Source organism: Cherax quadricarinatus, chromosome 14 (genome assembly GCF_038502225.1).
Source record: "Cherax quadricarinatus isolate ZL_2023a chromosome 14, ASM3850222v1, whole genome shotgun sequence".
NCBI classification, from domain to species: domain Eukaryota; kingdom Metazoa; phylum Arthropoda; class Malacostraca; order Decapoda; family Parastacidae; genus Cherax; species Cherax quadricarinatus.
In genome coordinates, this window is record NC_091305.1 from 8,110,449 (window position 1) to 8,127,822 (window position 17,374).

Genomic DNA, 17,374 nt, shown 5'->3' on the forward strand with positions numbered 1-17,374 from the left:
GTTTTTACGAGGATAGTGAGGCTCAAGTTCGAGTATGTAGGAAAGAGGGAGATTATTTCCCAGTACAAGTAGGCCTTAGACAAGGATGTGTGATGTCACCGTGGTTGTTTAATATTTATAGATTGGGTTGTAAGAGAAGTAAATGCGAGGGTCTTGGCAAGAGGCGTGGAGTTAAAAGATAAAGAATCACACATAAAGTGGGAGTTGTCACAGTTGCTCTTTGCTGATGACACTGTGCTCTTGGGAGATTCTGAAGAGAAGTTGCAGAGGTTGGTGGATGAATTTGGTAGGGTATGTAAAAGAAGAAAATTAAAAGTGAATACAGGAAAGAGTAAGGTTATGAGAGTAAGGTGATGAAAGATTGGATATCAGATTGGAGGGAGAGAGTATGGAGGAATTGAATGTATTCAGATATTTGGGAGTGGACGTGTCAGCGGATGGGTCTATGAAAGATAAGGTGAATCATAGAATTGATGAGGGGGAAAAGGGTAAGCGGTGCACTTAGGAGTCTGTGGAGACACAGAACTTTGTCCTTGGAGGCAAAGAGGGTAATGTATGAGAGTATAGTTTTACCAACGCTCTTATATGGGTGCGAAGCATGGGTGATGAATGTTGCAGCGAGGAGAAGGCTGGAGGCAGTGGAGATGTCATGTCAGAGGGCAATGTGTGGTGTGAATATAATGCAGAGAATTCGTAGTTTGGAAGTTAGGAGGAGGTGCAGGATTACCAAAACTGTTGTCCAGAGGGCTGAGGAAGGGTTGTTGAGGTGGTTCGGACATGTAGAGAGAATGGAGCGAAACAGAATGACTTCAAGAGTGTATCAGTCTGTAGTGGAAGGAAGGCGGGGTAGGGGTCGGCCTATGAAAGGTTGGAGGGAGGGGGTAAAGGAGGTTTTGTGTGCGAGGGGCTTGGACTTCCAGCGGGCATGCATGAGCGTGTTTGATAGGAGTGAATGGAGACAAATGGTTTTTAATACTTGACGTGCTGTTCGAGTGTGAACAAAGTAACATTTATGAAGGGATTCAGGGAAACCGGCAGGCCGGACTTGAGTCCTGGAGATGGGAAGTACAGTGCCTGCACTCTGAAGGAGGGGTGTTAATGTTGCAGTTTAAAAACTGTAGTGTAAAGCACCCTTCTGGCAAGACAGTGATGGAGTGAATGATGGTGAAAGTTTTTCTTTTTCGGGCCACCCTGCCTTGGTGGGAATCGGCCAGTGTGACGGCCCCCCCTGCCAAACCTGCCGGCCGGCAGTACCAAGGGTACGTCGTCAAACCCAATGTGGGGACTGCTGAGCCGGCCTTAGAAGCAGTAATTACCAGAACATCTTACTGTATGCATCTACTGGCAGTAGAGTATTCGTCTAACCTTCTTATGGTATATCTACTGGCTTCTACTGGCTTTAGAAGAAGCGCTCACCGCAGCTCACTGAGTCTGATGGCCTCAGTTACTTGACGGCCGCATTCAGTGAACTTGCAACATAGTGTGTTTTGCTAGTAGTATTCACCGGACCACCTTGCCGTGTGTGTCAACTGGTCTTGGAGGCGGTAGACAGTGCTCACCAGACCACCTTACGGTGTGCTTCTACTGGCCTTAGAGAGTATTTACTAGACTACAAAGGAGTACAATTGTAGGTGATGTCTGCGGACTCACCACCTACGCTGGTCAACTGTGGGCCGAGTCATCTGATGCTGTTGTAGTGTGACGCTGTATGAAGAAAAGGCTGGAGTGTGACACTGAGCTGGGCTGGGACCGTAGTGTGACACTGAAGGAAGTATGATGGAGTGTAACACGGAAATAAGATATAGGATCGTAGTGGAACACTGAGAAGAAAAGGGTGTCGTGTGACACTAAAGAAGATCGGATTGTAGTGTACATTGAATAGTGTCATGTGACTGGCCTCTGAGAGGAAAGACGCTATGCGGATGATAGAGTGTGTAACGCAGAGACAAGGGTGACACAGTCGAGAAAGTGTGTATGAAGCAGAGAAAAGGGTGTCGTGTGACACAGACCGTCATAAGGGTGTCGTGAGACACGGGATTGATTATAATTTATTATTGTACAAAGATATTACTTATAGTTTATTATTTTAGTATGTATATATATATGACACAATAGTGTCTGAAAGAGTTGTACCCCTGTGGTAGGCTCATAATAATGATCACTTATTATTTTAGGATTTATATGTATATATCTGTACAAAGTAATTAAGTTATTATTGTAACATGTATATATATATATATATATATATATATATATATATATATATATATATATATATATATATATATATATATATATATATATATATATATATATATATATATATATATATATATATATATATATATATATATATATATATATATATATATAATGTACTAGAGATAGGTTTTTATCATATATTAATATATTAAAGATTATTTTAATACCTGTAGACCAAAGATTGTTTTTATATAATATTAAAGATAATTTATGTTAATGTTCATTTTGTATTCCGAACTTTTATATTACGACACCAAATGGAACCCCAATTGGTGTTTTTGTAATAGCCAGTGTGATAATAATAATAATAATAATAATAACAATAATATATATATATATATATATATATATATATATATATATATATATATATATATATATATATATATATATATATATAATTATAAGTCCTCAAAGACAGGTAGGCAGTGAATCTTTTTTTTTAACTATACACGAAATAAATTTTATTTCAATAATGTAAACTTATTCACTCAGTAAACTAGGTACATTTCGGTGGCCATCACAACATGAGCACCTCTGAGCAAGGTGACCTACCACAACCTCCAGGGAGCACTGGAAGAACCTACTGTACTGGTGAGCCGGGATAGCGGTACTAGCCGGTGGACTGGAAGAACCGGTACTGAGCTGGAGAAAGGCTTGGTCTGGTCTGGAAGGTAACTGGTAAATGCATCCAAATTTACAAGCGTGAATGTATTCATGAGCATAAAAAGTAAGACGTCCAAATGGAATAAGTGTTTGTGAAGGGGATGCTGGAGAACGCAAGCTTTGGTCTCGTCAAAGTTTCCGGGTTGTGTTTCCAAGAAGTGAGGATAAAACAAGAAAGAAATACAGGGGGTAGACATTCTCCGCCAGGCGACCCAAGAGTAGTTTGCAGGAGTAACTCAGAATATTTATCTGCTCGTTCTAAAGGCAAATAATATTCTGGACTTTAAGGAGTAAAATGTAAAAATAATTCAAGAGCTTTTGTTTCGTACCAAGAGGAACTGATTCTTCGTAATATATCAACCCCACTTTAGAACAAACGCTCTGAATTTAAGTTCTATAAAAATAAATAAGAGAGAGCTTCAAACTCAAAGCAAAATAAGAGATGCCCCAAGAGACGGTGGAGAGTGCAGTATTATTAACATGTCAACAAGAGAGTGTGCAGCAGCAGCGGTGAAGGGGCAGGAGGCGAGGTGTTAAGGGGATGGGTCTCCCCCTCCCTACCGTCCTGCCCATGACGGTGATGCAGCCAAGCCTGGATACTCGCAAGAGTCCTCATCATGACAATCGCCATCGAAGCCAAGGAAAATAACCAAAAAATTAGTATTATTGCCAGATGGGAAGGAAAGTCCTTACCGAACTCTCGCCTGATGCACGTCTCTCTGCCTAAAAGGAGAAAATAGTGAATTAGTGACTATTTTGTGTGAAGGAGGTACAAATGCTCTCACCCTGGGGTTGGTGGAGCCTGACACACCTCACTGGACGGGCATGGACACATGGGGGTGCTTACTTTCTAGTCTGAGGTCCACAAATAGTTATTTATTCCCTGTTATCAGCATAAAGAATGTATTCCCATGTCTGGAATGAAAGTCTCGAGTTCTAATTGCTTAGCAGTGTGTTAAACATTTTGCCCAGAGTTACTAACACAACAATGATTTTTTTTAATTACGGAGATATAGCGCTCAGTGTAATATACTTGTACCACCCACTTCTCTCATCCTTCACTATGCATACAAGTTAAAATTGTTTCCAAGATAAATAAAACTACGTCCACGAAAGCACTTAGTAACAAAGACATACACACAGTGCTAAAGTATCCTGCATCAGTTCATAAGTCTCCGGGTAGTTCATATTTAACGAGTTCCTTAAGAATTTCCTAAGATCCTTACAAGTACCCCGGTAATTATTAAAAACTAGACCAGTTCAATAGGACGCTGGCAGTGGTTCTTCCCTCCGACAGATCTGTTCATGAACTCGATATATTTGCAGTGTTGTAAAATGCTACGAAGGCACAGCCATGCAGCTTGTCATATTCTAAGATTTGAGAGATTTCCAACGGTCCAAAATGTACTGGTAAGGTGGCTTCAGTATTCTCCATTCAGAAGTCGTATGATCGCGTGTTCATAAATTTAATTCTCCAGGATTAACACAAATGATTTATAAAATAGAAAAGCTCGTATGAATGCTACACTGACCTTGTATTTTATGAAATAGAAAATTATGTATGTTATAATTACGTTTTGTTTCGCTACAAAAATGTACACTGACAATACGTTAAAATTAGCATCAGTATAAATGTTGCGAACACGTTAAATCTCTTATTTTATTTTCGCAAAACTGTAACCACACATGATAACTTATGAAATAAACTACAAATAATGGATTCAGAGACTAGCGGAGTAGTGAAGCGGTGACTCAGGCAACGCTACATGCAGACAAATATAATTTAAGTGATCTAGATTACGTTCTAGTCTAGTTGTTTCAACGTACACAACTTCTCATCACCTACACCGTCTGAAAGAAAGACAAGGTTTATGCTCAAGATCCAGTAGTAGTGACCTTCAAGTGTAGAGGAGCATTTCACTTCAAGGAATACTTCATCTTTGCTGGTGAATGCTGTTTACTTCCAGACCCAGAGAGGCGATACAAAGTGAACTAGTGAGGTGCTGCTGAGACCACATGAGATCTTCACTGAAAAGACTTCTTGACACATGTGAAGAAAGGAATGAGAGCTGACCTCAAGATATCTAGGTTCGACTCCAAGATGTGATAAGCATACAATGGATACTAGTATGAATCAATATGAATATGAATCAACTGCTGCTGATCCTGCCCTACTTAACGTAATAAATAACATTATACATAGCAATTATAATCAAATGTGGACAACAGAGGACTTAATGGGATGTGCACGAGTCATGATGGTACTTCGTAGCGTTAATGTTTGTCGCTATATTTATATGGTTTTTAAAGTTGGTTGGGTTTTGTTATTGAATCTAAAACAATCGACGGTGTAGAAACTAATGATTCTGATGATGTGCACATGTCATACTAAGATTAACTTGACGTTGACTCACTGCGATGACCTGGGATAATTCACTCACAGCAACAGTGTTATACCTGAGTGACATTCTTTGCATTAGTATCTGCTTAATATATGAAGATGAAATCAGTCAGAAATTACTGGTGTTGTCTCGCGGTGCCCAACAACAGAGTGAATGGTAGGTAAGACACATAGGCAACAGTTAGGCAACTTTATTCCGAAACTTTTCGCCTACACAGTAGGCGAAAAGGGTTGTCCAAGGACAACCCTTTCAAGTGAGAACTGTTGGATCTGAGAGGGACCTGACCTCTCAGTGGCTACATTCTCACTACTACTACTACTCTGCACCTCTCCTTCCGACAGTATTTAAGTCTCCGCACTGTCACTTGATCTTCAGATAGTTCCTGACTATGGAACTGAACTTCTCCAGGCCGAGGGACTGACAACCTCAAATTCTACGACTTCAAGGATGATGGACTGATTACATCGTCTTCACATCTCTGCTGTTCCTGCCTACTTTCTGTATTCGACTGAAGAAGCCTACTGTGTAGGCGAAACGTTTTGGAATAAAGTTGCCTAACTGTTGCCTATGTGTCTTACCTACCAACCTGTCGGTATTATATACCATTTTGATGTTCAACAGAGTGAATGTCGAACAAGCGTGACTAATTGTAGTGAAGCAATATCGTAAGTTCGGAACAAAAAAGTTTTTACTTTCAAAGTAAGATTATGGCTTTATAGTCACTTACGACAAAGTTCGTAGATTACGAACATCTTCTGACCACTCTGAAGGACTATCAATGGGTGTTACTGTAATGGGTTGACTTAAATGTGTTCACACCAAGTGGACGGAGAGAAGCTCATGCCATGGCAACTGACTTGTCTCAACACCCTGGGCAAGTTTGAGACTGTTAAGATAAGATAAGATAAGATTTCGTTCGGATTTCTAACCCCGGAGGGTTAGCCACCCAGGATAACCCAAGAAAGTCAGTGCGTCATCGAGGACTGTCTAACTTATTTCCATTGGGGTCCTCAATCTTGTCCCCCAGGATGCGACCCACACCAGTCGACTAACACCCAGGTACCTATTTGCTGCTAGGTGAACAGGACAACAGGTGTAAGGAAACGTGTCGAAATGTCTCCACCCGCCGGGAATCGAACCCGGGCCACGGCCCTCCGTGTGTGAAGCGGGAGCTTTAGCCACCAGGCCACCGGGCCACCTACGCTAAAAGACACAGCTAATAATGATGAGCATGAATCCTGCCATAATATATTAATTCTGAGGTAAAAGAAAAATGCCCCAGATTAAGTCTTCGCAACTAAGTAAATTAATGACAGAGGTTCTCAAACTGAGGTAACTAAGGTACTGTCACGGAGACAAGCTCGTGGCAGAGGTTCCCAGACTGAGGTAACTAAGGTACTGTCACGGAGACAAGCTCGTGGCAGAGGTTCCCAGACTGAGGTAACTAAGGTACTGTCACGGAGACAAGCTCGTGGCAGAGGTTCCCAGACTGAGGTAACTAAGGTACTGTCACGGAGACAAGGTCGTGGCAGAGGTTCCCAGACTGAGGTAACTAAGGTACTGTCACGAAGACAAGCTCGTGGCAGAGGTTCCCAGACTGAGGTAACTAAGGTACTGTCACGGAGACAAGATCGTGGCAGAGGTTCCCAGACTGAGGTAACTAAGGTACTGTCACGGAGACAAGATCGTGGCAGAGGTTCCCAGACTGAGGTAACTAAGGTACTGTCACGGAGACAAGTTCGTGGCAGAGGTTCCCAGACTGAGGTAACTAAGGTACTGTCACGGAGACAAGCTCGTGGCAGAGGTTCCCAGACTGAGGTAACTAAGGTACTGTCACGGGGACAAGATCGTGGCAGAGGTTCCCAGACTGAGGTAACTAAGGTACTGTCACGGAGACAAGATCGTGGCAGAGGTTCCCAGACTGAGGTAACTAAGGTACTGTCACGGAGACAAGCTCGTGGCAGAGGTTCCCAGACTGAGGTAACTAAGGTACTGTCACGGAGACAAGCTCGTGGCAGAGGTTCCCAGACTGAGGTAACTAAGGTACTGTCACGGAGACAAGATCGTGGCAGAGGTTCCCAGACTGAGGTAACTAAGGTACTGTCACGGAGACAAGTTCGTGGCAGAGGTTCCCAGACTGAGGTAACTAAGGTACTGTCACGGAGACAAGCTCGTGGCAGAGGTTCCCAGACTGAGGTAACTAAGGTACTGTCACGGAGACAAGATCGTGGCAGAGGTTCCCAGACTGAGGTAACTAAGGTACTGTCACGGAGACAAGCTCGTGGCAGAGGTTCCCAGACTGAGGTAACTAAGGTACTGTCACGGAGACAAGATCGTGGCAGAGGTTCCCAGAATGAGGTAACTAATGTACTGTCACGGAAACAAGCTCGTGGCAGAGGTTCCCAGACTGAGGTAACTAAGGTACTGTCACGAAGACAAGCTCGTGGCAGAGGTTCCCAGACTGAGGTAACTAAGGTACTGTCACGGAGACAAGCTCGTGGCAGAGGTTCCCAGACTGAGGTAACTAAGGTACTGTCACGGAGACAAGATCGTGGCAGAGGTTCCCAGACTGAGGTAACTAAGGTACTGTCACGGAGACAAGATCGTGGCAGAGGTTCCCAGACTGAGGTAACTAAGGTACTGTCTCGGAGACAAGATCGTGGCAGAGGTTTCCAGAATGAGGTAACTAAGGTACTGTCACGGAGACAAGCTCGTGGCAGAGGTTCCCAGACTGAGGTAACTAAGGTACTGTCACGGAGACAAGCTCGTGGCAGAGGTTCCCAGACTGAGGTAACTAAGGTACTGTCACGGAGACAAGCTCGTGGCAGAGGTTCCCAGACTGAGGTAACTAAGGTACTGTCACGGAGACAAGCTCGTGGCAGAGGTTCCCAGACTGAGGTAACTAAGGTACTGTCACGGAGACAAGCTCGTGGCAGAGGTTCCCAGACTGAGGTAACTAAGGTACTGTCACGGAGACAAGCTCGTGGCAGAGGTTCCCAGACTGAGGTAACTAAGGTACTGTCACGGAGACAAGCTCGTGGCAGAGGTTCCCAGACTGAGGTAACTAAGGTACTGTCACGGAGACAAGCTCGTGGCAGAGGTTCCCAGACTGAGGTAACTAAGGTACTGTCACGGAGACAAGCTCGTGGCAGAGGTTCCCAGACTGAGGTAACTAAGGTACTGTCACGGAGACAAGGTCGTGGCAGAGGTTCCCAGACTGAGGTAACTAAGGTACTGTCACGGAGACAAGTTCGTGGCAGAGGTTCCCAGACTGAGGTAACTAAGGTACTGTCACGGGGACAAGATCGTGGCAGAGGTTCCCAGACTGAGGTAACTAAGGTACTGTCTCGGAGACAAGCTCGTGGCAGAGGTTCCCAGACTGAGGTAACTAAGGTACTGTCACGGAGACAAGCTCGTGGCAGAGGTTCCCAGACTGAGGTAACTAAGGTACTGTCACGGAGACAAGCTCGTGGCAGAGGTTCCCAGACTGAGGTAACTAAGGTACTGTCACGGAGACAAGATCGTGGCAGAGGTTCCCAGACTGAGGTAACTAAGGTACTGTCACGGGGACAAGATCGTGGCAGAGGTTCCCAGACTGAGGTAACTAAGGTACTGTCACGGAGACAAGCTCGTGGCAGAGGTTCCCAGACTGAGGTAACTAAGGTACTGTCACGGAGACAAGCTCGTGGCAGAGGTTCCCAGACTGAGGTAACTAAGGTACTGTCACGGAGACAAGCTCGTGGCAGAGGTTCCCAGACTGAGGTAACTAAGGTACTGTCACGGAGACAAGTTCGTGGCAGAGGTTCCCAGACTGAGGTAACTAAGGTACTGTCACGGAGACAAGATCGTGGCAGAGGTTCCCAGACTGAGGTAACTAAGGTACTGTCACGGAGACAAGCTCGTGGCAGAGGTTCCCAGACTGAGGTAACTAAGGTACTGTCACGGAGACAAGCTCGTGGCAGAGGTTCCCAGACTGAGGTAACTAAGGTACTGTCACGGGGACAAGATCGTGGCAGAGGTTCCCAGACTGAGGTAACTAAGGTACTGTCACGGAGACAAGCTCGTGGCAGAGGTTCCCAGACTGAGGTAACTAAGGTACTGTCACGGAGACAAGATCGTGGCAGAGGTTCCCAGACTGAGGTAACTAAGGTACTGTCACGGAGACAAGATCGTGGCAGAGGTTCCCAGACTGAGGTAACTAAGGTACTGTCACGGAGACAAGCTCGTGGCAGAGGTTCCCAGACTGAGGTAACTAAGGTACTGTCACGGAGACAAGCTCGTGGCAGAGGTTCCCAGACTGAGGTAACTAAGGTACTGTCACGGAGACAAGATCGTGGCAGAGGTTCCCAGACTGAGGTACACAAAAGCACTGTCCCGGAGATAAGCGAGCTGTTTAATTTATTGCTGCTACCCTCAAATTTGACTTTTGTTCTTTATTAATTCATGGTCGGTATATTTTCATTTATAGTCAGTATTTTATAAACAAATGTGAAGTTCTTAAATATTGAAAAAAAAAAATCTTGTTTAATAAAAGAAATATTTCAGAGCTACATTAACCTAGCACTACAACAACGTATATACTCACTAAAAAATATATCAATAGGCCATTTATTGGTTAGACGTCAGCAATATAATAGTGCCGCTCTGCCTGACTGTTTCATGCATCATTAAGACCCGAGTTCGTGCTAGGCTCTCCATGGAGGAGGACCTGAGGGTGGCTGTGTCACAAGCAAGACCTGAGGGTGGCTGTGTCACAAGCAAGACCTGAGGGTGGCTGTGTCACAAGCAAGACCTGAGGGTGGCTGTGTCACAAGCAAGACCTGAGGGTGGCTGTGTCACAAGCAAGACCTGAGGGTGGCTGTGTCACAAACAAGACCTGAGGGTGGCTGTGTCACAAACAAGACCTGAGGGTGGCTGTGTCACAAGCAAGACCTGAGGGTGGCTGTGTCACAAACAAGACCTGAGGGTGGCTGTGTCACAAGCAAGACCTGAGGGTGGCTGTGTCACAAGCAAGACCTGAGGGTGGCTGTGTCACAAACAAGACCTGAGGGTGGCTGTGTCACAAGCAAGACCTGAGGGTGGCTGTGTCACAAGCAAGACCTGAGGGTGGCTGTGTCACAAGCAAGACCTGAGGGTGGCTGTGTCACAAGCAAGACCTGAGGGTGGCTGTGTCACAAGCAAGACCTGAGGGTGGCTGTGTCACAAGCAAGACCTGAGGGTGGCTGTGTCACAAACAAGACCTGAGGGTGGCTGTGTCACAAACAAGACCTGAGGGTGGCTGTGTCACAAACAAGACCTGAGGGTGGCTGTGTCACAAACAAGACCTGAGGGTGGCTGTGTCACAAGCAAGACCTGAGGCCCTGGCTCTGAATAAGCAGGCACATCCTTCATAATGAACTTCCCAGCAGTTAAAATAAGTGTAAATATTTAAAGTCTTAATTAAATATTTGCAGTTTATGCATAAATTTGCTTCTTGATTTGAAAGATGCATGTGTGTTCTTTCTTCATACAAAAATATTATTAATCTCTACAATACGAAGACATTATTAAGTTTTCACAAATATCTTTATTTTCTTGATGCACATAGTTACATTAAGATTTCACGTATGAATAAAAAAAAGCTTTATTTCGTAAGTTTATTCTTTACTTACAGGAGCTGCGCTGCTGAGGAATATATTCTTCTATCTGCATGTTTTTATCTCAGATATTATTAGTAAGGATTTATTTTTCAATTTTCTACAGATGCTACATATGACCTCATGTTTAAAAATTCATGGGTTGTTAACATCAATATTATTTTTTTCAAAGGGGCCCGATGATCCTTTATAGTGGTCCAGGAGGGTTCCCATGGCCCCCTTCCCGGGCCATCCCTTGTATGCGTATCCGCCACCATTCCATCTCATTACTGTCCTGTGTCCTCCCCAGTGAGCAGCTAGTGAGATAATTTACCCAAAATTATAAGAATAAGACTTAGCCAAACAATTTTGAGCCTTACCGAGGTCAGGTCTGAGAGTCTTCCCTGAGAACAATGGGAGGGCAGGTCTCAGGGTCTTCCCTGAGGGCAATGGAAAGTCAGGTCTGAGGGGTCTTCCCTGAGGCCAATCGAAGGTCAGGTCTGAGAGCAATGGAAGGTCAGGTCTGAGGGTCTTCCCTGAGGGCAATGGGAGGGCAGGTCTGAAGGTCTTCCCTGAGGACAATGGGAGGGCAGGCAGGGCTCAGGGCTGACTGCACCTACATACTCTTACACAACATTTACTTCTTAATTTGCAACAAACAGAAAAAGAATTGCCAAAAGCTAATTACTTAACAAATAATCTGGCCAAAGTGTTGCTGCTCTCTACCAGAGCTCACTGTACCTAAAGCTCTTTACTTGGGAGTTCACTGTACCTAAATTCTTTAATAGAGAGTTCACTGTACCTAAAGCTCTTTACTGGAGTGCTCACTGTTCCTAAAGCTCTTGTGAGTTACTTTTCCTCTAGCTCTTTAATGGAGAGCACACTCTACCTATAGCTCTTTACTGGAGAGTTCACTATCCTGAAGCTCCTCTTTGCTGGGGAGTTCAGTCGCTGAAGCTCCTCATTACCCTCGAGCTCACTACACTTTACACATACTTGCTCTTACAAAATTTCTATATATATTTTTAAAAACTACTCATGACTTGTGTGTGTGTGTGTGTGTGTGTGCGTGTGTACTCACCTAAATGTGGCTGCAGGGGTCGAATCATAGCTCTTGGCCTTGATATGTATGTGTGTGTGGATTAAACGACCACTGGTTGTGAACCTTGTTTGTGTTTCTTTGTGTCTGTTTGTGTTTCTTTGTGTTTGTTTGTGTTTATATGATCCAGTCCCCAGGAAAGCCGGTGTAACCAGACTGTCTGGAAATTCCTGCTGCCAAGGACTATCTTTTTACAGCGTTCGGTTTATACTTAACAAAAATTTAATACACTGGCATTGTGCTGCTGTCCTTTTCTATATGACAGTCACACAGTGGTGGGGAAAATGAAAGGTAACTATGCTTACCCAGTCATATTCCATGACGCGAGATGGACCGCAAGTAAAGTGTTGAAATCTGTCAACCTGAGCTGGGAGACTTGGGTGGGGTAACTAAGTTTATTCAGGTATACACAAATACAGTTACATAGAGTATCATACATGGCAGCATATATGTACAGAACCTAGGATAACCTCAAAAAAGTCAGAGCTAAGGGGATTGTCCTACGAAGAAAGGTTAAGGGAAATCGGCCTGACGATACTGGAGGACAGGAGAGTCAGGGGAGACATGATAACGACATATAAAATACTGCGAGGAATTGGCAAGGTGGACAAAGATAGGATTTTCCAGAGATGGGACATAGAAACAAGGGGTCACAATTGGAAGTTGAAGATTTCTATGAGTCATAGAGTAGTCAGGCAGTGGAATAGCCTAGAAAGTGACGTAGTGGAGACAGAAACCATACATAGTTTTAAGACGAGGTTTGATAAAGCTCATGGAGCAGGGAGAGAGGACCTAGCACTAATCAGTGAAGAGGTGGGGCCAGGAGCTATGACTCGGCTCCTGCAACCACAAATAGGTGAGTACAAATAGGTGAGTACACAGACACACACACACACAGCTCTAGAGAGTATACTTCAAGCAGTCATCATGCATTATACTCGAGTATCCTGGCACAAACATCCTGGCACAAACATCCTGGCACAAACACCCACTTAGAAAGCAACAAGCCTTCTTTGTTGCCTTCAAAGAAGCACTCAGCATCACAGCTGACATCATCTTGTTTGTGAAGGTCAAACAATAGTCCAGTATAAAGGCGGAGACACATTTTTTGAGCGTGGTAAATGTAAGAAGTCTTGGGTCGGTTTTTTATTTATTTCTGTCCAAGGAACCTGTTACTAAAGTGAACGATTCTTTTAATAAAAGCTGGACCTAACGTAAAAGATTGTTTTAATAAAACCTGTACCAAAAAACAAAAATGATTTTAATAAAACCTGAAGCTAAAACATAGATTTCGTATTTTAGTTCATTAACTGGGGAAATGTAAAGAATCTCCTCTCATTGTGTGTTCGGGTCTCCTATGAGTTTATTTGAACACTGGAATGTGTTCTTTGCACTCTATAGGATCTGCTCAAACTCGCTGACATATACACTCAGTAGCCACTTTATTAGGTACACCTGTACACCTGCTCGTTAATGAGAATATTTAATCAGACATTCAGGTGGCAGCAGCTCAACGCTTAAAAGCGTACACATAGTTACGAAGTACTGGTGGTATTCAGGCTAAACACCAGAATGAGGAAGAAGTGACTTGGACCGCGTAATGATTGTTAGTGCCAGACAGACGAGGTGGTTTGAATATTTCAGAAACTGTTGATCTCCTGGGATTTTCACGCACAACAGTCTCCAGAGTTTTCAGAAAATGGTGTGAAAAACAGAATACAGAGAGCGGCAGTTCTGTGGGTGACAACACCTTGTTAATAAGAGAGGTGAAAGGAGATTGACCAGCTGGTTCAAGCTGACAGGAAGGCGGCAGTAACTCAAATAACCATGTATTACCACATGGCATGCAGAAGAGCATATCTCAAAGTACAACACGTCGAACCTTGAAGTGGATGGAAAACAACAGTAGAAAACCATGCTTGGTTCCACTCCTGTCAGCTAAGAACAGGAAACCGAGGCTACATTGGGCACAGACTCGCCAAAACTGGGCAGTTGAAGATTATAAAATCGTCACCTGGTCTGACGAATAGCGTAAACCTTTGGGATGTGCTGGAACGATAGATTCACAGCAGGACTGTGCATCCAAGAAATATGAAGCAACTGTATGATGCCATCATCTTAACATGGACCAGGATCTCTAAAGTATGTTTCCAGAAACCTTGCTGAATTTATGCCATGAAGAATTCACTATTCTGGAGTACCACGAGGATGTACCCAATAAAGCGGCCAATGAGTGTATATGAAGAATATAACCCATTATAAACCCTAAAAAGGCACCAGGATACTCTAAGCAAATTTTTCACAAATTAAAACCAGGGGTACAACAACAATGATAAGAGCATTTTATAATCATTATATTAATGTTAAGTAATACCGGCAAGTTGATGAGTAAGAGATGTGCAACATCTGCATATGTTTAACTTGAAGTCTGCTTTCTGCAGCAGCAATGTATCTTATTCAGAAGTTCGCAAGTTCAGTGTAAGAAGCTATTAAAGTCGTCCATTTGCAATATGAGAAACGCCAGTAGATCTGTGTGTGTGTGTGTGTGTGTGTGGTGTGTGCGTGTGTGTGTGTGTGTGTGTGGTGTGTGCGTGTGTGCGTGTGTGCGTGTGTGTGTGTGTGTGTGTGTGTGTGTGTGTGTGTGTGTGTGTGTGTGTGTGTGTGTGTGTGTGTGTGTGTGTGTGTGTGTGTGTGTGTGTGTGTATGTGTGTGTGTGCGCGCGCATACTTAAATAATTGTATTCACCTAATTGTGGTTACAGGGGTCGAACCATAGCTGTGTGTGTACTCACCTAGTTGTGGTTGCAGAGGTCGAGTCACAGCTCCTGGCCCCGCCTCTTCACTGGCCACTACTCGGTCACTCTTCCCGCTCCATGAGCTTTATCATACCTCTTCTAAAAGCTATGTATGGATCCTGCCTCCACTACATCACTACCCAGACTATTCCACTTCCTGACAACTCTGTGACTGAAGAAATACTTCCTAACATCCCTTTGACACATCTGAGTCTTCAACTTCCAATTGTGACCCCTTGTTTCTGTGTCCCATCTCAGGAACATCTTGTCTCTGTAAAACTGTGCCAAACGCCTTCTTACAGTCCAAGAAAATGCAATCTACCCACCCCTCTCTCTCTTGTCTTACTGCCGTCACCCTGTCATAGAACTCCAGTAGGATTGTGATGCAGGATTTCCCGTCCCTGAAACCGTGCTGGCTGTCGCTGATAAGCTCATTTCTTTCTAGGTGCTATGTGTGTATGCGTGTACTCACCTAATTGTGGTTGCAGGGGTCGAGACTCAGCTCCTGGCCCCGCCTCTTCACTGATAGCTACTAGGTCCTTTCTCTGCTCCCTGAGCTTCGTCATACCTCGTCTTAAAGCTATGTATGGTTTCTGCCTCCAGTACATCACTTGCTAGACTATTCCACTTCCTGACAACTCTATGACTGAAGAAATACTTCCTAACATCCCTGTGACTCGTCTGAGTCTTTAGCTTCCAATTGTGACCCCTTGTTTCTGTGTCTCCTCTCTGGAACATCCTGTCTCTGTCCACCTTGTTTATTCCACGCAGTATTTTGTAAGTCGCTTTCATGTCTTCCCTGACCCTTCTGTTTTCCAGTGTCTTCAGGTATATGTGTGTACCGAGGGGTGCCAGGGTCCAGGTACTGAGACTTGCATCATGTGAAAGTAACAGTACACGAGAGTACACTGTGATTAAAATAGTACAGTAGTATAGGTACAAGGACGTTATTTCCGTCCGTAGTACCTACAAGGACTCCCATTCTGTCCCTGGTACATAAAAGGACGCTTCCCCCGTCCCTGGTACATTTCAGCAGAGCCTTCAACATAGGAGGGATGTGGGTGGCCTTACTGTTATGTACAAGGCCAATATTGTCAAAATACCACACTTGGATCCACTTCGAGGACAGCGTGAAACAAGCTTTTATGCCACAAGACGGGCAGAAAGCAGCAACTTCACTCTGGCTGTACCCTTCTCCAGAACATCACTCCATCTGAGATCATACATACCCAGGATGACTCGAGTATGGAACACATTCGTACATCATAATGATGTCAACGAGATAACGTCAGTTGATCAAATGAAAATGCTGGCCCACAGATGGCTCCAACTTCATCCTGTTCCCTACTTGTATGTCTCATAACAATAAAAATGCTTTCAAATGAGCTGATGTAGGTAACAGCTCTTAGCTTGCCAATAAAGTTAGGAATCCTTAACCTGTAAATAGCTGTCAGTAAAGCTAGGGATCCTTAACCTTGTCAAACCCTGTGTAAAAAAAAAAAAAAAAAAAAAAAAAAAAAAAAGGACGCTTCCCCCGTTCCTGGTACATAAAAGGACGCTTCCCCCGTCCCTGGTACATAAAAGGACGCTTCCCCTATCCCTGGTAGACCTGACACAATCACAGAAAATCTTGGCTGAGTTGAGGTGCGCCACAATGAAGAACATAGCACTGTCAGAAACTTCAAAATATAACCTCGTTCACTGACTCTGTCTTCTACTTCGTCTTACCTCGAAAACTAAGGTTTCTTCTCTTTGTGCCCCATATCCTGCACCCCCCTTCCCTTCATCCCTCTCCTCTGCTGCAGCACTCCCCTTCCCTTCATCCCTCTCCTCTGCTGCAGCACTCCCCTTCCCTTCATCCCTCTCCTCTGCTGCAGCACTCCCCTTCCCTTCATCCCTCTCCTCTGCTGCAGCACTCCCCTTCCCTCCCCCCTGTAAGAAACAGTGTACATCACCTACCGTCTCCACCTTCTCTGTGGTAGGTGACTTGGGCATGGGCGCCTCCTCCTCCCCCACCGTCGACACTCGGGTTCTGAGACCCGTCAACTTCCTGATGACCCGCAGCATGCTGCCCGACCTCCTGCTGGGTTCAAGGGTCAGGGAGGAGTGTCTGGGCCTCCTGGCGGAGCGCTGACGGGCGCGTGTCGACCCTGAAGGAGGAGGGGAGTCGGAGCGCCCTAGCGACGTGGGTGTGGATCGTGTACCTCCCGGGAAGGGAGAGTCGTGCAGGTCGTTTTCGTCGTACTGGCGGGGTACATAAGCCTTGTGTTGTCGCCAGCTGTAGGGCGATACCTTGGCATTGGCACTGAGAGGCGTCGTGGCTACGGTGACACACACGGGAGTGTCATCCGCAGCTACAGTAATGATGGGGATAACTTCCGGTGGGACGCAGACAATGGACCTCTCCTCTGAAGCCAGAGTGATGGTGGCCGTAGCTTCTGAAGCTACACTGACGAGGTGGGTAGCTGGTACAGTGTAGTTGCCCGTGGCACAAGCTACACTGACGAGGTGGGTAGCTGGTACAGTGTAGTTGCCC